General features: G+C 32.7%; 1 protein-coding gene and 1 non-coding gene across 2 annotated transcripts in view; one reads left to right on the top strand and one right to left on the bottom strand.

The window, feature by feature from the left end:
• LOC108905962 (complexin) overlaps nt 1-22,192 on the bottom strand; it is a 1,206,537-nt gene that overhangs the window by 911,494 nt on the left and 272,851 nt on the right. The window lies entirely within an intron of this gene.
• LOC111693149 lies at nt 16,579-16,697 on the top strand. Its single transcript, XR_002763354.1, has one exon. It is a non-coding gene; the product is annotated as a U5 spliceosomal RNA (small nuclear RNA).

The raw sequence follows: 22,192 nt of genomic DNA, 5'->3' as shown, positions 1-22,192 counted from the left end.
AATAAACGTAAAAAAATTTCGAAGGCAACTTTTCATTATTTCAAATAATCAATCGATTAGTATAGAAAAAAAATTGTTTTAGTTTTGCTAAATCATTAAAAACTTGAAATTGTTATAACTTTCTTATTAAAAATTAAAAGATATATCTATTTGCATGTTGAAAACACTGTAAAAAAAATAAGAAAACTCAATTACAAATTTTACCAATTAAGGGACATTCTGGATAGAAAACATATATTTATTGTTTATGAGGCGCTAGCAGTGTCTGTTTTAAGATATTGTATAACTGTATGGGGTGGTTTATGTAAGTCATTGATCCATAGTTTAAATGTTGTACAAAATAGTAAATTGAAAATTATGTTAAAAAAATAAGATTCATTCAACGGAAACTTTGTATAAAGAAACCAATGTCTTTAAACTTAGAGAATTGTTTGTTTATCAATGTTTAATACGAGTATTTAGTATTGGTATTCCTTATATCTCCCATCCCCATAACACTCGTTCTTTGGCCAATATTAATACAGTAATCCCTCGTTGTAAAAATTCTTATCATATTTGGGTCCTAAACTATTTAATATATTGCCTAAAAGAATAAAAAGTATTTAAAAAAAGTCGGTTTTAAAGAGAGAACTAAAGTCATTTATAATTGAAAACTACGCTTTATTTGAACCCATTTTTGGTTAGTATAGGCTTTAAGTGCACACTTCTGCGTCCCCCCTTATATTTTACGTAAAATAATATTTTATTACTGTTTTTATAGTCTAAACATTGATTTTTTTTTGTCTTTTCTTTTATTTTTCTTTCTTGTTGTATAGTAGAGTGAATCGCACAACACAAGTTTCACTTAGGTGCGATTCATGCTACTTATGTTTAATTACTTTGTTTTATAATCGAAATTTATTCCTGTATTAATATTTTATTTGTTACTTGCACCTGAATAAACTTACTTACTTACTTATTTCTCTGAAAAGAAAGGTTACATTATTTAGAGCAGATTGAAAGAAAAAATTACAAAATTCATTCATTTTTCTGCTTGTTATGATTTTTTTAAATTTCTGAAAGCTTCCCTTAACTTCTAGCCTTCCTAACTCTGTTAATTTTAATAGTACAAGAAAAAGTCAAGATGCCATTTTATGTAGAATTGAAAGAAGAACTTTTTTTCTTGAAAAACCCCTATGTTTTATCTTTTTTCACCGGGTGTTGAACAAAAAATTACTGTCACTTATTGTTATAATATACCCCAAACTAACTCATATCAAAAATTCAGGCAAGTTGACCAAAATTTCGATTTCAATGCTTATTTAATTGGACTATAACAACGTGTATCATATCGAGCAATGTATTGTAACCTCTCGCTGATCGGTCTCTTCCCAGTTCTGCTTTTCACCAAAATCATGGAGCATGTAACTTGATGTTTAGAGAGTAGGAAACCTTTTGTTGTAGTTGGCTATAATTTGCTTGATACCCTCTCTATGGTAATTTCACTGAGACTTTCGAATAATTTTTTTTGCACAGTTTTGTTTTTGAGCGCTTTTTATTTCGTGGTCAACACTTTTTTGTGTTCTTTCTTTTTGAACTAGATCATTTTTGTACCTATCGACCATAGAACTGTAGTGAAGCCTAAACAATCTGGATGCTAGATGAATGCGTTGCCTTTTTGATGTCTACTCTAATTCTGGAGATCTCTATTTGCTCTTAGATAACTCGACTATATTACTCGAAAAACGGGTACCCTGTGTATTATACCGGAGGTTCCTTATAGTACCTGCAATTTTTTTCTTTTTACTGAACACGAATGAATAGTACAGACTCAAAATAGTTTTGAATTTATCGAAATATATTATGGCGTAATATAACGTAACCTAAAATTTTTAATGTTTTAAAGTAATACAGTTTCAAAATAGTTCTGAATGAATTAGTGTCGCCTAATGTAAATAATATTTTCTAAGAGCATTTCAAATATCACTTCTATAACTTCATTGGTACGGCTTAATTTATATCATCTAGTAAATGTTAACAGTCTATAATGTTACGAATTTGAAGAAATTTTTGTTTTCATGCAACAAATCTAATGATTAAAGAAATACCTCTAAATTTTAGCTGGTTGTGAATATACAGGATTTTTCTCAAATATAATACCAAACTGGAACAGAACATAGAAAACGCTATTTTTAGCAAAAAATTTGTTATGAATAATTGTCCAAAAATAACCTTTATTATACCATATTACAGTTTGTCGCCATATTTTAGGAACACGCTGTACAATGTTCGAAATTTCTCATATGCGGCTGTTTTACCTGTTAGATAATAAGATAATTTTAATGAAATTACACCTATGTCCATGTTTTTTTTTAATACCTGCCTAATATCGTAACTTTCTTTATGCAATTTTGTTATTTTGTTTAGCATGTATTGTTCCACGATTATTGCGTTTTAATGCAATTAAATTGACACTGAAACCATAAATTCATTGTTAACAGTGCCAGTATTGTTACTGATAGCATAAAAGCATTGGTGTTTCTGTTAACAAAAGCGATATGCAGACCTTCTAATGGTGCAAGTCATTAAAAGTTCATATCACATTTTACGAATCAACATTCCGTTTATTTACTGCTACCACCGTACGCAATACAAAATGTTTACTAAACAAACATGGTAGAATAAGGTACAATTTTGAAAAAATACGAAAAAATTTTGAATCCGAAATTATTAAAACAAAACAGATGTGCTTGTACGCCATTAGTAAACTTATCGGTTGGATTGAAGCAAGAACTCATTAACTATGCCTATTAGCTCATACCAAGCAATACACGGCAATAAAATAGACACACAAAAATTGTAATCTTGTTTTTTTTTGACGATTTGAATGCTTTTAAAGTTTGTCACAACGTCGATGCTACGTTCTGTATATTTACTGCTTTATATAACAGAATTGTATTGTTTTTTTTTTGACAATTTTTACATATTTCTTTATTTCTGAGACATAAAGGTAAATAATAAAAAATTACACCACTAATTCGATTGAACTCAACATTTTTTTATTTTTTGTGCAAAAAAATCGAAAACTAAAATTATCCTAATCATCCGAAGTTAAATCGCATTCCCAATTTATTAAAGAACTTTGTAGGTCCACAATTCCCAAGTTTGTGGTTAAATATGTGTGTACAGAACTTAAACCAGTAGAATCTGTGGAAGTTTGGTAAAGTTAGTTGTGCAATGTATTGTAACGAGGAGTGTTATATATTACATTTTAAGGATTCTGGTTCCAAACTACTATAAAGTAAACCAAGTAAATATCAGGACTTCGAATTGTTGTGTGATGAAAGACTGGAACGTCTGGACCCGATAAACCGCCCTGCAATGGAGCGTAAATCCACCCAAGAAATATTTTTTGTAGTTTAGTAATGTTAAATTATCCTGAGTTGATTCAGGTAATCGTTATTGTCTTGTTATTGTAATATATGTGCTATTCTTGGAACACACCGAATGAATTATTGTTTAATTAATGATGAAGAAATATTTGCTTCAATTAGCAACCATTTTTACTACATTTGCAAATGCTTTCAAAGAATTTTTATATTCTATCACCGTATAGGGAATATTCGTATTATTTTGTGGTTCGTGGGAAGTATTCACCATGCATATTTTTTTTATTAATTTTTATACACTCATAAAAATTTTATGTAATATTATTATGCACATTAGATCATTGTTAATTTGAGGTCATAGTAGGTAATGTCATACAAGTAGGTAAAATTACATTAAGTATGTACATACCTAATTTTACACTTTTTGTGTAATTCATCTAAAACGTAAATTTACATTATAGATACACAGGGTGAATCACAAATTATCCAAAAAATTTGGGAATAGATGAGGCATGAAGAATGGAGTCAATATCGTAATAACAATTTTTGTAAAACCCGTATAGTTTCCGAGAAAAAAAATTATTAAAATTGAAGCACTTTCCACCATTACATGGCTGGACAACTGTAGTGTCTAAAGTCATTCGCGTTGTGCGCTTTACGCAATGCAGGTGGAGAGCCACGTAGCCCCAGCTACTCCGAATACTCAAATCCGATTTTACAATTAGTTATTGCGATAGTATTTACCATCATTTTTTAGTAGTTCGTAGTTTAGTAGTTTAGTAGTTTTTTTAGCAATTCGGAGTAGATGGATATAGTTTTAATTTATGGTGAGGCAAGACAACATTTGTGTTTATGGTGAACGACGACATTTTTGTGATAGTTCGTAGAAACTGTGTAAACGGGTCCAAATGTGTTTACACGTCGGTGGGCAAAAATTTGAACAGTTGTTGTAACATCAGGTACGTCAAATTATTTTATTAAGTACAATCACAAATTAATTTCATTAATTAATAATAACACTAGCGGCAAAAGCAGCAGAATTTGCAGATATACCTAAAAATAGGTTTTATAAAATTATATTTATTTCTTTCCTTGCGAAATTCTTTCAAGTTTTTGTCCGTTTTTTAATACACTTCGCCTTGTGTAAGGTCAGGTTTTACAGTGGACCAGTTTCCAGTGCCGTACAGAGGTTGATTTTTTTTTACAAAATTGTATTTGTAAGAGTTCCCTGTACATCCAAATTTTTTTTTTTTTGATAAATCACCCTGTACATATATTTACGACATCTAAAGTGTAATTTTGCTTAGGGACAAGGACAAAGTTTATTTTTAACTTTACACTCATTTTTTTAGTGATGTCTTTATTGACGTGAAATTTTGACAGTTTAACTCATTTGTGATTATATTTGACATCTATTATGATTATATTTGAACTAAACTAATTAATTTCACTCAAATATAGGTACCGGTTAAATAAGTACTTTAAATATCCACTTATTTAGTATTTGGTATCTTTGGCAAAAAGATATTCCTACTTTTTCTAATTAAGTTAAATAGTGTTGATCATTTGTGCCACTGCATGTTTATTTAAAAAAGATGTGAATTTGTGTGTCCAAAGTTTTTGTATGTATTGATCGATGTACGTAACTTCAATGCGAAAAAACAGAAAATGAAAGAAACATAAAAATGCTATAAACTTCCATAAACAACTACAAGTCCTGTCGCTACCACCAATATCATGGAATAAACTCTGTGTAAAAATAACTTGTTTGTCTATTCTCCATGCTAAGACTTTTTTTTCAAAATCAATGATTTTCATTTTCATTTACAAAATGTCACTGAAAATACGCAGGGTAAATACTGTTACGATTTTTTGTCATTTTATCAAAGGAAAAATGTATAATTACATTATAGTAGGTATAGATAGTAATAACATCGATATTAACCAAAACATCATTAAGTAGTAATTGAATAAATAGGTACTTACGATCTTAATCCTGACGACTTAAAGACCTCAAAAGCTTACCTGCAACAAAAAAATAGTTTTAGATACTTCGACTGCCCTCATCTTTGTTTCGAAAAATACATATTAGACATTAATTGATCTTCGCTGTGATAGGGCCCGTCTAACAAACCAAATGATTGCAAAAGCTGCCCCGAATCGCAAAAAAATGAGTTTAAGATTCTTTAAAGAAAATGTCGTTTCTCTGTCTACATATTTAAAATAATAATGTTCATNGTAACATCAGGTACGTCAAATTATTTTATTAAGTACAATCACAAATTAATTTCATTAATTAATAATAACACTAGCGGCAAAAGCAGCAGAATTTGCAGATATACCTAAAAATAGGTTTTATAAAATTATATTTATTTCTTTCCTTGCGAAATTCTTTCAAGTTTTTGTCCGTTTTTTAATACACTTCGCCTTGTGTAAGGTCAGGTTTTACAGTGGACCAGTTTCCAGTGCCGTACAGAGGTTGATTTTTTTTTACAAAATTGTATTTGTAAGAGTTCCCTGTACATCCAAATTTTTTTTTTTTTGATAAATCACCCTGTACATATATTTACGACATCTAAAGTGTAATTTTGCTTAGGGACAAGGACAAAGTTTATTTTTAACTTTACACTCATTTTTTTAGTGATGTCTTTATTGACGTGAAATTTTGACAGTTTAACTCATTTGTGATTATATTTGACATCTATTATGATTATATTTGAACTAAACTAATTAATTTCACTCAAATATAGGTACCGGTTAAATAAGTACTTTAAATATCCACTTATTTAGTATTTGGTACCTTTGGCAAAAAGATATTCCTACTTTTTCTAATTAAGTTAAATAGTGTTGATTATATGTGCCACTGCATGTTTATTTAAAAAAGATGTGAATTTGTGTGTCCAAAGTTTTTGTATGTATTGATCGATGTACGTAACTTCAATGCGAAAAAACAGAAAATGAAAGAAACATAAAAATACTATAAACTTCCATAAACAACTACAAGTCCTGTCGCTACCACCAATATCATGGAATAAACTCTGTGTAAAAATAACTTGTTTGTCTATTCTCCATGCTAAGACTTTTTTTTCAAAATCAATGATTTTCATTTTCATTTACAAAATGTCACTGAAAATACGCAGGGTAAATACTGTTACGATTTTTTGTCATTTTATCAAAGGAAAAATGTATAATTACATTATAGTAGGTATAGATAGTAATAACATCGATATTAACCAAAACATCATTAAGTAGTAATTGAATAAATAGGTACTTACGATCTTAATCCTGACGACTTAAAGACCTCAAAAGCTTACCTGCAACAAAAAATAGTTTTAGAATCTTCGACTGCCTTCATCTTCGTTTCGAAAAATGCACATTAGACATTAATTGATCTTCGCCGCGATAGGGTCCGTCTTAGCAAACGAAATGATTGCAGAAGCTACCCCAAGTCGCAAAAAAGTGAGCTTAAGATTCATTAAAGAAAATGTTGTTTCTCTGTCTAAGCTGCATATCTAAAATAATAATGTTCATGCAATCATCAAATGCGATTACATCCGACTGCTTACTGTTGAAAACTATTTCTAATTCACTAACAAATATAGAAAGCATAGTGATCTATGTTTCTAGCTTTTATAAACAGAACCTAAATATAATAATAACACAGACCAACAAAAAAAAAATTGAAAAAACCAGAGACTAGAACCACCTATCCTTATGTATTTTGACGCCCTAAAACCGAATCCGGAGTCAAAATTGTTCCATCACCCTCCAGTTTTTTTTTAAATCGCGAAAAACTACCCCTAAAACACGGAAAATCTTCAAATTTTCGCTTGAGCACGTGAGAACCAGCACAATAAGACTATTTTATATGTATTTTGACGAGCTAAAAACGAATCCTCAGATACAATCTCTGTTTAGAAAAATCAAATTTACAATAAATGTAGCATAAGTCATATTTATTTAAGACATTAAGGAAATGGAACGCCGGTACCAAGGACGATGGGATGTTAATATGATGGCAGATTTTTGTTGGATGCCTAAAAGGAAATCCGAGCCAGATAGCAGAATAATAAAAAGGTATCCACTACACAGATCTTCTGAAGATAAAAGAGTACGATAAAAAAAGAGAGACTGTTAAGATCCGAGACAATAACACGCGATTTTCCGTATTTTTGGGATGATTTTCGCGATTTAAAAAAAAACTGGAGGGTGATAGAGCAATTTTGGCTCCGGATTCGGTTTTAGCTCGTCAAAATACATATAAAATAGTCCCATTGTGCTGGTTCCCACGATTATCTCAACCTTCGGACCCGTGCTTAAGTGAGAATTTAAAAATTTTCCGTGTTTTTGGGGTAGTTTTTCGCGATTTAAAAAAAAAACTGGAGGATGATGGAGCAATTTTGACGCCGAATTCGGTTTCAGCGCGTCAAAATACATAAGGATAGGTGGGTCTAGTCTCTAGTATTTTCAACTTTTTTTTTTGGGTCTGTGTCATTCATATATCCGTGTACAACTATTTAACATAATTTTATGGGGCATAGGACAACAACTTCTAAATGATTCTGTATTAATTAATTTGTTGCTGAAAGTATGAATTTATATTCTCATGTCGACGTAATCACATACCTATTTCTCCAAAGCCTTTGGTAATCATGGCATTTTACTCATTAAATTGACTTTTCTCAGTTAATTTTATTCATATTTGTCTATCAAAATACAATATGGTGAACATAGAAATAAACTTAACTTCTAGTGTACCNAAAACATCATTAAGTAGTAATTGAATAAATAGGTACTTACGATCTTAATCCTGACGACTTAAAGACCTCAAAAGCTTACCTGCAACAAAAAAATAGTTTTAGATACTTCGACTGCCCTCATCTTTGTTTCGAAAAATACATATTAGACATTAATTGATCTTCGCTGTGATAGGGCCCGTCTAACAAACCAAATGATTGCAAAAGCTGCCCCGAATCGCAAAAAAATGAGTTTAAGATTCTTTAAAGAAAATGTCGTTTCTCTGTCTACATATTTAAAATAATAATGTTCATGCAATCATCAAATGCGATTACATCTGACTGTCAGTGGTGGCTCGCCAGGTGACGCAAGTGACGTAATGTTTCACCTAAAATTTCCGTTTGGCTGTGCAATTTAAAATTATTTATAATTTTATATAAATTTTATAATTTAGGAATAAGTCTATATTGAAAATGTATTGTTTGTTTATTTTATACGCAGAAATAGATAGTTGCGCGGTGAACGCCTTCTAAAAAACATTGCCTTCGTTGTGAGCGAACATCAACCTCGTACAGCAACAACGTATACAACGTATAGTTAAGCAAGTGATGCGGATCGAAATCAGTTTGTATTTCGCTTCACTTCGTAGCGTTCTTTACGGCGGTTGTCATGGCAACGAGGCGGCCAACACGTGAGTAAACTACGGCGTGGGGGAACAAGTGATGCGGAAATTGAAGCAGCATCGCTATCGCCCATCGCCTGCCTTTAAACAGTTTATAGGATACGTCGCCCAGTGCACAGTTATAACGGTTCTTTGTTAATATTTGTTTTGTATCAATAATTATTGTATAAATGTATGTATTTTAATGGAAATGCCATTTTCCAGAGAGAAAATAGAGGACAAAATCGATTTTTTAAATTGCGAGAGACCTGTGCTTCTCTCGATGTGGAAAAAAGGTGGATGTCGAAAGACAAGGTGTACGTTCCGAAGTATTTGTGTATCTATCATTAAGTCCACGAGCCGAACTATTATTTCTATTTTTTATCAAATCTAAATGAAAATCCTTCTCGTGGACGTCAGTTTTTCGGTAATATTGCAAATGCAACTAAAAATTTACAGATTCCTTTAAAGCCGTTTGATCTTGAAAATTTTCCCCTGAGGCGCTTTTTTTTCTTTTTATTCAATCAATGTATATGCTTCACCTATTCACAATGTCTCGAGCTGCCACTGCTGACTGTTGTAAACTATTTCTTATTCACTAACGAACGTAAAAAGCAAGCGATCTATGTTTCTAGCTTTTATAAACAGAACCTAAATATAATAATAATTCATATATCCGTGAGCAAATTTCTATTTAACACAATTTTCAACTTCTAAATTTATTCTGTATTAATCAATTTATTACTGAAAGTATGAATTTAATTTTTAATTTTTTCATGTTTGTCTATCAAAACACCATATTGGTGAACATAGAAATAAACTTAACTTCTAGTGTACCGAAGGGTCCCATTCTTGGACCATTGTCAGTTGCAATTTTCATTAACGGCATTATAGCAGATTTCAAAATGACCCATTTGCTATGTGCAATAAATATTATTCAACATGAATTCTTAGTGTGCTGCCAATAAGTTAAATGTTGAATATTTCACTGTTGTAACTTTTATAAAAAGCATCTAATTATTTACCGTTACAATATTAATGGAATAATATTAAAGATTTAGGTCACTTTTAACAGCAATTAACTTTAATCTTGCATATAAATGATGATATGATTATTAAAGAATCTTACAAGAGCTTGATTTTTGTTATTCGTAACTCTAAAGGTCTCACGGACGTTCATACCTTTGCTGTCACATTTTCATACGTTTACGGAATCTAAAGTTGAATATTATCGCTGATTTAATTAACCGAAATGAACATCAGGAATTATGATAGTGGGACTATCCCTACAGAGCCTGGCCGGAGAACAACAAGGGCAGGTCAAAGATACCTACCTAAGGCTAAGGAAGTGTAAGATAATTCTGTAACTGGGGACCAACAGGTACACAGGCTGAAAAACCATCGTACAGGAAGAAACAATCGATATTAATAATTTGTTTATAATGAACAAACCGTTACGTTTACGGTCGAGATAATGTGATCCAGGAAAATTCGTCTCAACATAACGCACGTGACCCTCCGCATTCCATTTTTCTTTGAGTTTAAATATGCTGTTCTTATTTACATGCAGATCATCCGCAGTGACAAACGATTCTGAAGTATAGTTATAGCTCTCGCTTTCTCTGGTTCCGTTAAACGCGGCATTTTGAGTTACCAAGCAAATTCACTAATGACACTGACATAAACTTGTCATAATAAGAAAAGTAGACCACATCACATCAGAAAAATAAATCGTCCACTTTCAAAGGGCCGGCAGTGTACTGTAGGGTCAGTAACAAACTTTATTTAATAAATTAAAATCCATATCCTGACACATAACTATTTTGCTGGGTCCCCTGAAATCATCATCCAGAGCACACTCGGATTTCCGTTGTCCCTTCGCCCCGTTTTAATTTCATCAATCCTCTTTAGGTAATTTAAGGAGCTGTTCGGGTGCAGGTTTATTGGTGAATAAATCGCAAGACTTTTTTGTCGGAAGTAATTCCGAGCATCTGTCTGCGTTTTAGTTGTGTTCCGCTTCCGTTCGTAGACATCATTTCGTTCAAGGTATACAAAGGCTAATAATTTTTACTAGAGCTCTGTTTACATTTTAATTATAGCAAGAATAGTAATTAATGGAAGTGTACTTGGCTTTACAAGCAAAGTTTTAATAATGGCACGCTTCTGAAGTCATTGTTTGCAGCGTGTTGTTCAATCTCGGGACTAAAATTAATATTGAAATGTTTTACTTGGCGTGTAAATTAAAAAATTATTGAAATATTCCCTGTACTTTAATTACCAGACGTTATAGTTCGCAGTAATTAAAACTTCATGTTAAGTTATTTGATCGTTGGGTTCGCTTAAAAAACTTACAAGTTGCCCTATTTTCTTTAATAAACCGTTTCATTGTTAGCTCTTAATAATCTACCTTAGTGCAAAAATACAAAACTAACACTCTTAAGGCCCCGTAAGATCTAACGACACGTATACTTTTTGATATTAGATCCGTTAAAGAAATAACTTCAAAGACAGAGAACTCGCTAATAACACAGCCACACAAAAAAAAAGTTTTTCGAATCTGTCGTTTTCTCAAAAACCAAGTAGACAAGGCGAAAACCTCGCATTCGCAGGAGAAATTTTCCGACTCGATTTTTTTGCATATTCAGATTCGTGAGATGTTCCTTAACATGAATCAAGATGATGCCGGCCGAAAATCTGGTGCACATTTGTTTAAACAAACTTTTTTTAAACAAATTGTAAAAATTGTTTTTTTCACTCCGGCACATTATAAACAAAAAAGTTCCCAAGAACTCTTCAGCATTTCGTAGGGGGATGTTTAAATTTTAATTTAGGCACTTGGCAACATCAAAATTAACAATTTTTAACCCGGAACTTGGCCGTTGAAAATAGGCATTTTCGCATTTTTAGCAACTTAATTTGTTTATAACTTTAAAACTATCAATTTTAGAGTCATAGTGCATAGGAACTTTTTTGTTTATAATGTGCCAAAAAACCTAAAACCCGGAGTGAAAAAACCAATTTTTACAATTTGTTTAAAAAAGTTTGTTTAAACAAATGAGCACCAGATTTTCGGCCGGCATCATCTTGCTTCACGAATCAAGGAACATCTCACGAATCTGAATATGCAAAAAAATCGAGTCGGAAAATTTCTCCCACGAATGCGAGGTTTTCGCCTTATCTAAAGCATTTCATTTAAAAACAGTAAGAGACCTTTTTGCTGTAGAATAAACCACAATTTAAAAGAATATATTCATTTTGAAATATTTCCAGTGGCGTAGAAAATATATATTAAAAATGGAGGTTATCAGAACTCCTTATGGGCGCCTAAATATAAAACAAATGGCTTTCAAAGAGTTTAACAAAAAATAAATACAAATTTATAAAAATGGTTTTTCAAGAGCTTGTAGCTCTAAAAGGAAGCCTTTGGAAGAAAAATTGTATACTTCAAAATGACCTTATTTTGACGAGATCTATTGATGGTTAAAGTCCTAATCATAAAGAGTGAATCGCCTTGTATATCCGCTAGTCATCACAATGTACAGGGTGTCTCAAACTCGATAGTGCAGGCCTACTGCGAGGATACAAAAAAATTAAATAAAATTTGGGACACGTGGTGTTAAATGGGATGAGGTAAGCTCCATTTTCAATCGAAAATCCCGTTTAAAAGTTATAAGCAATATCGTCCTAAAGTCTCAAAAGAAATACCACTTAAAAATCACATTAGCGGTGGAAGAATCAAGTAGTCGATGGAAAATAATTGAATGTTGGTTATTGAAAGTGCATAAATGTCATTAAGATTAAATAAAAGGATTAAACTCAATAATTATTTGATACAAATGAGGCAAACGCTTTCACACTACAAACATATGTCAATCTATGACCTCCTCTCATTTCAAGACACATATCCAATCTTCGTCTGACTTCTTTATGGACGTGTAATAACATTTCGCCGTTTAATTCATTACAAACGTTTGTGATTTTTATTTCAAATGATTAATATCTCGCGAAGGTGTTCTGTATACCTTATTTTTAAAAACCTCACATAAAAACAATCGAGGTTGTTAGCTCTGGTGACTTTCCGGGCCATTGAATAGGTCCACTAAGCCCAATCCACTTTTCTGGGAAAGTGTTATCTAAATATTGTTGCACAATCCTGGCCATGTGGGGTGGAACCCCGTCGTGCTGAAACCATAGGTTTCTCCTTAGCTGCAAAGGCACATTCTCCAGAAGAGCAGAAAGTTCTTGTAGGAAATTTAGGTAGCTCACGCTGGTCAATGTATGTACATAAAATAAGGCCCAATTAAATGCCTATCGATGATGCCGCACCATACATTTACTCCAAAATGACCTTGGTTTCGGTGTTTATTCGTTGCGCCTGTTTGGTAAACCAATACTGACAAATCGACTTTCGTCCATCCAAAGAACGTACCGAAAAAGGTTCTGATCAATTTCTACATTTACTACAATTTGAGCTATAAAATTAAGTACCTATGTTTTCAATGTGACGCTCAGGCAAATACTCCAAATTGTCAATTTTGTAGTCATGATACACATTGGTCTTAAAAATTCGTTGAACGGCTAATTTATCCAAATTCAATTCCCGGCTAGCCTGCCGTATAGAATTTCGTGGATTTTGTTCGAAATACTGTAGCAGTCTAGCTGTATTAACATTGTTTCTTACCCTTCGGTCAATCATTTGATTGTTTCGAACAGAAAATGCATCTTCATTTCGTCGTAAGGTAGCCTCCAATATTGTAAAGGTTCCATGATCAGGAATGAGGTGCTCTGGATACCTTTTTCGATATAACTATACAGCTCTCCTTGAATTTATTTGTGACTCGCCGTAAATTAGCAACATCAACTTTTTCTGAATGAGAAAACATTTTGTAAGCACAAAAGTTATACGTTTGATGTTTGAATTGAGCAATGACAAGTATTTTGTGACATTTATGTACTTTAAACAACGAACAATTAGTTACACAGGACCACAAAAAAAAAAATAAGTGGAGGGTTCCTTGAACCAGACCAAGTGGATTATATGTTTTTGGGTCCCTGAAACCGAAACCGAAACCGAAGCCTGTTTTGCCCCATCACGTCGGCGTTTTTTTCTAATCTCAAAAAACAGCTTGAAAGTATGAAACCCAACAATATCAACCCTTAAACCATATAACCCTATACTTTCATAACTCAATAACCTTGAGATCGATAACCTATAATTCTAAAACCCATAATCTGAAAATTTATAACCTTAAAAGTCATAAATCTGAAATCCCAATAAACTTCAAACACGAAATGAGCAAAAATAAAAACAAATAAACTTACAAGCTAAACTCAAACCTCAATCTCGGAGAGTTTTAACTTCATAATTCTACACCTCAATCATTTCATAACCTCATAATTATGTGAAATTGTGAAACAACACAGAAGCAGGCGCCGATTCTGAATAAATCCAATTTTTGTATGATACTTTAGTTATGCATTTAATGTTAACTGCATTTTCGATTGTAATATTTATTTATGGAAGTAGTAATAGTATATGTACTATAGATTGGAGTTTATAAAACTTATTAAATTTCATCAAAAATACTCTTAAAATTTGTGTAAATTCATGTATGGCAGAGCAAAATACTTTTAGGGTGTTTCTTTTTTCAAAATAATTACTGTAAATTAGGACGTTCTAAATAAAAACAGCTGTGTAATCTGAATCCAGAAGGTACCGATGTGAATTTCTTCACATGATATTGTTTTCATAAACTGATGGTCAATTACTTACCGTGACCCAATATACGTATATCCGTCCACTTTCTAACAACAGAGGGCTTATCAGCTATATCAAGATTAGATCAGAGTCAACTTCTCTAACTATATCCCAGGGGAAATTGGGACAATGTTGTCAGTAGAGGGTAAGGCTTACAGGCTGGCTACGCAGCCCTTGACAACTCAATCCGAGTACTGAATATTTCATCAGAGCTGTTCCAAATACCGTGTTCCATATGATTGGGATTTTAAATAATATACTTTTCGGTTTGGCTTCAAAAAAACACGGTACGTGATATACGTTCAAATATGAGGCGCGTTAACATTTATTTATTTTGCGAAGTAGCTAAATAGAATTCACAATAGAATCGTTTACATAAGCAAAATTGTATAGGGTGCCCACGAGGAAGCGTGCGAACTTTATGGGAACATTCTACAGCCTAAAATAAATAAATCAATTAGTCGGATCTATGACAAACATCACTTTCAATCTCATCAATGAGAGGATAATAAACCTGCAACGATATATATTTTTTACTTCATTTACTTATTCTCTTTTGCACCATGTTTGTTTAAATATTCTTTGATGTTCATTGTGCAGGGGTACTTAATACAATTTAGAAATTTTTTATATTCACTACTTAGCAGTTTCAAAATTCACCACACTTTACATAAAGAACCAAAAAAAAACGAGAAAACCCGCCTAAAACTTCATCGATCGCAGTTTGAGCCAAGAACGATGTCCCAAAGGAGCTATACGATGATGCCCAGAGCGCCGCGCGGTAAAGTCAACGCCGTCGCGTCAAGACGCTCCATAGACATAGAGGTAGATACCGCCTCAAGAGATGCTGTGAATTGCGGCATCCAAGACGATGCGGCGCGGCAGCGGGAACTTTTCATCCATCTTTCGAAGATTTCCGCCGCCGCGTCCGTAGAAGTTGCCGTGGGTATGACCGAACATCTACCCTGGAAGTTTGCAGTTTTTTAAGAAGAGACGGAGTCCTCCCCAGAGCTTTCCGCACGATCCAAATTTTTACAACCATTTTATATGTAATGTCTATAACCAACATCTATTGTAACATGATAAAAAAAATATCAAACCTATAAAATTTCATATTCGAGTTATATTTTCTTAAGAAAAAAGTAGCCAAAAACTAATAGAGATCCGCAGCTAGCTGAACAGCCCGATCTTTTAGTTCCACGATAGCACGAACAATATATTACCAAATGGAAAAACCAATCTTGCTGTATCACGACAAGATCCTTGCAAACAAACAACGTTTCCTATCTTCTACTGCGCAAAAATTGGGTAGATTTTGAACAGGTTCCAAAATTTACTTACATATAATCAAATCATGGTACAACTTTTCCATTTGCTGGAAACATATTTCATAATTACTACGCACATGCTATCACGTCAAAATTGTTAAACGAGTTTTGACAGTATGACACTATTGACAGTTATGTAACCGCCATCGACGCATATTTTTTCTAGGTTTGTGAGGTGTGGCTGCTTGAGTTGATATCCAAAAATACGCATTCATATAAAAACAAAGAGGTCGATATACACCGTAATATTTTTGTACAAATTTCCGAGGGAAAACTAGCAATATAGAAGTTTTAAACGTACGGAAATCTATTACTAATTTAAAACATTGGCTAGTGAAATTTTAGATATATAAAACGTAAAATACTTACAAATATCATGTCTAAATACAATTTTTAAATTAAAACAAGGGAATATTTTTACCATAAGCTTCAGAATAGGAAGTTTCATTAGACAGATTAGATTTCGTAGCAGAATCGGACTCAAATATAAATATGAACTATTTGCACCGTACTACAAGTTAGGAATGTCAAATCAATAGCGTATCGAGATGAATTACTTTTGTTACAGTCGTTTGCGTTGCTGTCAAGCCCCGAGAAATAGTTGGGGCACAAAATACAACGAGGAGGGTGGTCTAGTTGGCATTTTTACTGATAGATGGCGGCACTTATATCTTGCTGATGTGGTCGCATTCGATATTCTTAACCCTCGTCGTTTAAAAAGTTTCTTTACTCTGGTTTCACCTCAGATCGAATAAATCTTTCGCCTTTTACTAAAGATTTCCGTGGGGTGGAGCACTCGAATGAGTCTATGAACAATTTTTTTTGTGCCCAGTGTAGACTGGGCCTGCAGTTTAAATAAACATAAATCTCTGAAATAGTTACACTTACACTACTTACACTTATGCCCGGTACTTTGAGTCTCGGTTAAGCCTTGGTTAATTAATCATATGATTAGATAAGACTATAAATATTCGGATTTATTTTATAAATGTATATTCACTATATTCAAAGTCTAATCGCTTGATTAGTTAATCAAGTCTTAACCGAAACTCAAAGTAGCAACAAGAGATGGCATAATTGTCAATGTTGTGGTCGTGGATATAATTCTGTTATAACTGTACTATACTCATATGACTATTAGTTACTACGACTATACTACAAATACCAGACATGACCCTCTTGATTTTTTTATGGGATTATTTAAAAAATGCTATGTATGAAGAGCCAACAGAGAAGGTCAATTTATTTAATGAAATTCAGACATAATAACATTATTTCGCATTAGTCATAAATTTTTGCAAAATTTCTGAACTTAACATTATTTTTTACAGTCATACCGATTGTCAATTCCAAAAAACTTAAAGTAAATGTCAAGTAAACTATATCTAATAAAATATGGTGTTCGAAACAAATATTACGATATTGCAAACAACACTAATACTTCATCGAAAAAATTTTTTTTCGGCGTTCCAACGCCAGCGACGTCCATTCTATTGGTACTGCGCTTAAAAAATGGCGACCTAAACTATTTTGAAAAGATTTTATGGACTGATGAGGCGACTTTTACAACAGCTGACATTTATAATAGTAAAAATACTCATACCTGGGCAAATGAAAATCCTCACTGTAATAGGGAAATTCCAAGTCAAGGACGCACATCGTTTAATGTTTGGTGCAGTATATTAAGAAATAAAATCATTGATCCACTATTTTATGAAGGTGCTTTGAATAGGGAAAGATACCTGCATTTTCTTGAAAATCAGATAGAAAACAAATTAGAAGACCTACCGCTGATCGACTATACCAATTTAATTTGGCACAACCGCATAGAACCAGAGCAGTAGGAAATTATTTAAATAATAGGTTTGATTTGTGGATTGGTAATGGAGGAAATATTCAATGGCCTTCAAGTAACCCAGACCTTACACCCTTGGACAGTTTTCTGTGGGGTTACTTAAAAACGAGGTTTATAAGGAAACTAGCGTAAACTTAGATGAACTAAGACATAAAGTTGATCAATGTATACAAAATTTAAGAGAATTTAATTCCCATTTCATACTAAATGCAGTTCTGAAAATTAATGAGGATTATACGAAGTGTATCAATAATAATGGCGGTCATATTGAGCATCTGTGACAATTTGTGTTTTAGTTGGTTTTTATTAATTAGGTATTAAAATTTTGTTAAAGTTAAGACTTGTTAACGTTTAGAATGATTTTTATTACTATCATAAAATAAATGGATAACTCCAAATTTTTCGTTCTCACTAAACATTATGTCTTTGTTAAAATAGTTTGTTATAGGAAATAAATTAATGGTAAATAAACTTCTGTCAGTCATTTGTTTGTTCCGCGTGCTTCGTCCATAGCCACTGCGATCCGTCAGACATAAATTTCCCTCCTGCTTTTTCAAAAATAGTTTTAATCTGAAATATGTCGAAAAGTCCTGAATCAAACAGTAACATATTATATATTTTTGAAAAGAGAAAAATTTAATGAAGCTAAGTATGCACTAATATACAGGGATGGCCAGAAGTACGGAATAAAATTCATATCTTTCGAATGACTTATTTTTTTTTAAACGCCGAAACACGTTAACTGATTTTGATTTTTCCCATCTTTCGGTTATATAATAATTAATTTTTCTACAACCCCCTAACCCCCAGCTACCCCTACTTTTTTTTTCAAATGGAAACAAGGCATGAGGGCATGGGGCTCGTTGAAAAGCTTATAGAAAACTGAATCCAGCCACACCAAATAAACAAGTTTTATTTTTTCAATAGCAAAGTTTTTAGGGTTGTACCTACTTAACAAGTGAAATAAAATTTAATTATCTTCAGTGTTATCCTCCATGAATTTGCACAGAATAAAATAAAGAATTTGAAACTGTACCTATCACTGCTAACGCAAAAAAGATATATTTTTTATGTTGCGTTTTTTTGGTACCACTTACTTGCCAGGCTTTCTGGTTAATTTTTCGCTTTAGTTGTAAATTGGAGTTTGAAACGTTACTATTGTGTCAAAATCAAGTTATTTACTGAATTGCAATGGTATTGTCGGAAAGGCAACGCATCGAAATCTTGATATTGCTTGGATGTGGAGACAAAATAAGAAGTCAGGCTGAAGTGCGCGATTTATTTAATGCGAAATATCCCGAAAACCAAATCTCGCAAGGGACAGTTAGTAAAATATTTCACAAATTTGAGGAACACGGTACAGTACAGACTTTGCCCAAAACTGGACGGGCACGTGCTTTGAATGAAGAAAAGAAATTAGACATTGCATTAGAACTTGTTGAAAATCCTCATACTTCAACTGTTTCATTGGCCCGCAATCACGATGCTTCTCGAACTGCAATTCGAATGTTTCTGAAACAAGAGAAATACCACCCCTATAAGGTATGTCTTGTCCAAGAGCTTTTGGAAGACGATTATGATAGGCGATTACAATTTTGTGAGGAAATGATGAGACGGTGTGACGACAATAATGGTTTTCAACGAGACGTACTTTTTTCGGATGAAGCTACGTTTTATTTAAATGGAGTGGTTAACAGGCACAACTATCGCTTTTGGTCCCAGGAAAATCCACACTGGACATGCGAATCGCATACGCAGCATCCACAAAAAGTTAATGTATGGGCAGGTATCATCAACAACAGAATCTTGGGCCCATTCTTTTTTGAAGAAAATCTTACTGCCGCACGCTACCTGGATTTCCTAACATTTGACCTGATACCTGCTCTAGCTGTGATTTTCCCTCATGAAATTGATCCAGATATACCGAATGAAAGAATTTGGTTCCAACAAGATGGCGCTCCCCCACATTTTGGTATTGATGTTCGAAGATACTTAGATGAAATGTTTCCAAATCGCTGGATTGGTAGACGGGGTACAGTTGAATGGCCGCCAAGATCCCCCGACTTAACACCCCTGGATTATTTTCTTTGGGGATATTTGAAAGAAAGAGTCTACCAGGACAGACCGGATAATATTGAGAATTTAAAGAACAAGATTAGGGCGGAGATGCATAATTTACCAGCTGAAGTCATTCAGAATGCTGTGGACAGCTTTTACTATCGTCTTGGAGAATGCCAAATAGTGAATGGAGGACATTTTCAGCATTTGCGACATTGAGTTTATTTTTGTAAATTATCTAGTTGTTTCAATTTCTAAATGAAGAAAAAACTTGCTATTGAAAAAATAAAATTTGTTTATTTGGTATGGCTGGATTCGGTTTTCTATAAGCTTTTCAACGAGCCCCCTCATGCCTTATGTTTCCATTTGAAAAAAAAAGTAGGGGTAGCTCGGGGTTAGGGGGTTGAAGAAAAATTAATTATTATATAACCTAAAGATGGGAAAAAATCAAAATAAGTTAACGTGTTTCAGCGTTTTAAAAAAAATTTACTCATTCAAAAGATATGAATTTTATTCCGTACTTCTGGCCATCCCTGTATAGGGTGTTTTATTAAAAAATTTTTTTCTTTAATTTAATGATTAATTATTATTAATTAATATTCAATACTTTATTATGAAAATTCATAAAAAAGCTAAAACTTCTGTATTAATTTTTTTGTAATGTCAATAATAAACCCACAAGATTATAATGACTGTATATTCTACCTTTCACTTATTTAAAAAATATCTAATGATATTTTTCTAAATTTAGATGGTTTGCTCTTCTCCAATACCTACCTACGTACTTTGCATTCGTCTAACACCATTACACTTTATCTTTGAGCAATAAAATATGTATTTATCTGCATAAGAATAATGAACTGTTCAAAATTAATGTCAGAATTTACATATCGTTAAAGAAACGAGACTGTGGCGATTTTTTACGAGTCATTAATATTAAACAGAAATTCGCTGGGGAACGTTCTCATTTAAACACAAAGAAACTTCTGCTTCCTCCTTCGCACATACATTTCAGAATTAACATGCGAAATCCTCGGGAATACTTACTCCACTTTCATATTTCACATCATAAATTAGAAACGCAAGAAAAGTACGGGATAATTAGGATTTCAAAGGGGTTGAAAGGGCAAACTGTAGAGGCTACGTGCATTTCGCTTGACCTGAAAACCTCGTGGTTAATAGCTAGTCGCTGGCGAGAAAGAAACACAAAACAGAACCGAATACAAATTACGAAGTGGTAACTGTTCACGGAGGTTATTTATTGAAAACAGAATGTAAGCTAATACCTCGCGAAGTAATATTTTCGCTGTTTCTACATGAATTATACACAGCTTTGTTCTCCAGTGGCAACGGCTAATAAGAAAACTCTAGGCGAAATTAAACTCGTTCGTGTCTATATTTTTTAAGGAAATAGAGACTTAATTTTTCCTCATCGACTGAAATAGGTCGCTGATGCAGTTTGAGAATAATTTTCAAATCAAATAATGAGATAAGTAAATAAATAAGTAACATCAAATAAGGCTTTGGCCTTAATAAGATCATGACCTCACCATTTTGAAAAGGAGTTACCAATAGAAACTTGCACAGCATTCAAACTTAATAACCTAAAATTATTGCCGAAATTAGGTGTACTCGACAAAATTTATCCCTTTGTTTCATACAGGGAAACGGTGTTTTCTAAAACAAAAAATATGTTGCGTTTGCTGCTCTTAGGAATACAGGGAGTTCATTTACTACAAGCCAACAGATTCTGCTATAAAAGTTAAGAGAGGTAGTTCATATAAAATTTTGTAGAAATATGGCTTGTGATTTTTTCTCGGATTTTTTTTGATTGGTGGATATTGGAAAAAGCATAATTTCGAAGAAAAACGTATCTCAATTTTCTACTGTAATTATTAGTTATGCATTCTACTTGTATTCTTATTAAATTATTATATTTTTTTGTTATATGTGTAACCGTATTCTTTTTGACGAGTTAGCCCAACATCCTCTATTAATGTGTGACGTAGTTAGGTTGTTTTAATTACTGTAAAAAGTAACTATATACAGGGTGATTCAGAACTTATCCTAAAAAAAAATTCTGGATGTACAGGGCAGTTTGAAAATAATTTAAAAATACACTTCTGCACGGCACTGGAAACTGTAAAACCTGACCTCGCACAATGCGACCGGCATGGCGGTGTGACAAAAACGGACAAAAAACTTCCGCAAGGAAAGAAATTAATAGAATTTTATAGCACCTATTTTACATTGGCAAATTCTACTGCTTTTGCCTTTATTGTTATTATTAATTAATAAAATTAATTTGTGTTTTTAAATAATAAAATCATTTGACATACCCGATGTTACAACAACAATTGTTCAAAATTTTATCCACCAACGTGTAAAAACATTTGGGTCCGTCTTACTCAGTTTCTACGAACTAAC

This window comes from Anoplophora glabripennis, unplaced genomic scaffold, assembly GCF_000390285.2.
Source record: "Anoplophora glabripennis isolate ALB-LARVAE unplaced genomic scaffold, Agla_2.0 scaffold26, whole genome shotgun sequence".
In the NCBI taxonomy this organism is placed as follows: Eukaryota; Metazoa; Arthropoda; class Insecta; order Coleoptera; family Cerambycidae; genus Anoplophora; species Anoplophora glabripennis.
Note: the sequence above shows the minus strand (reverse complement) of the source record. Positions and strands in the feature narration are given on the sequence as shown.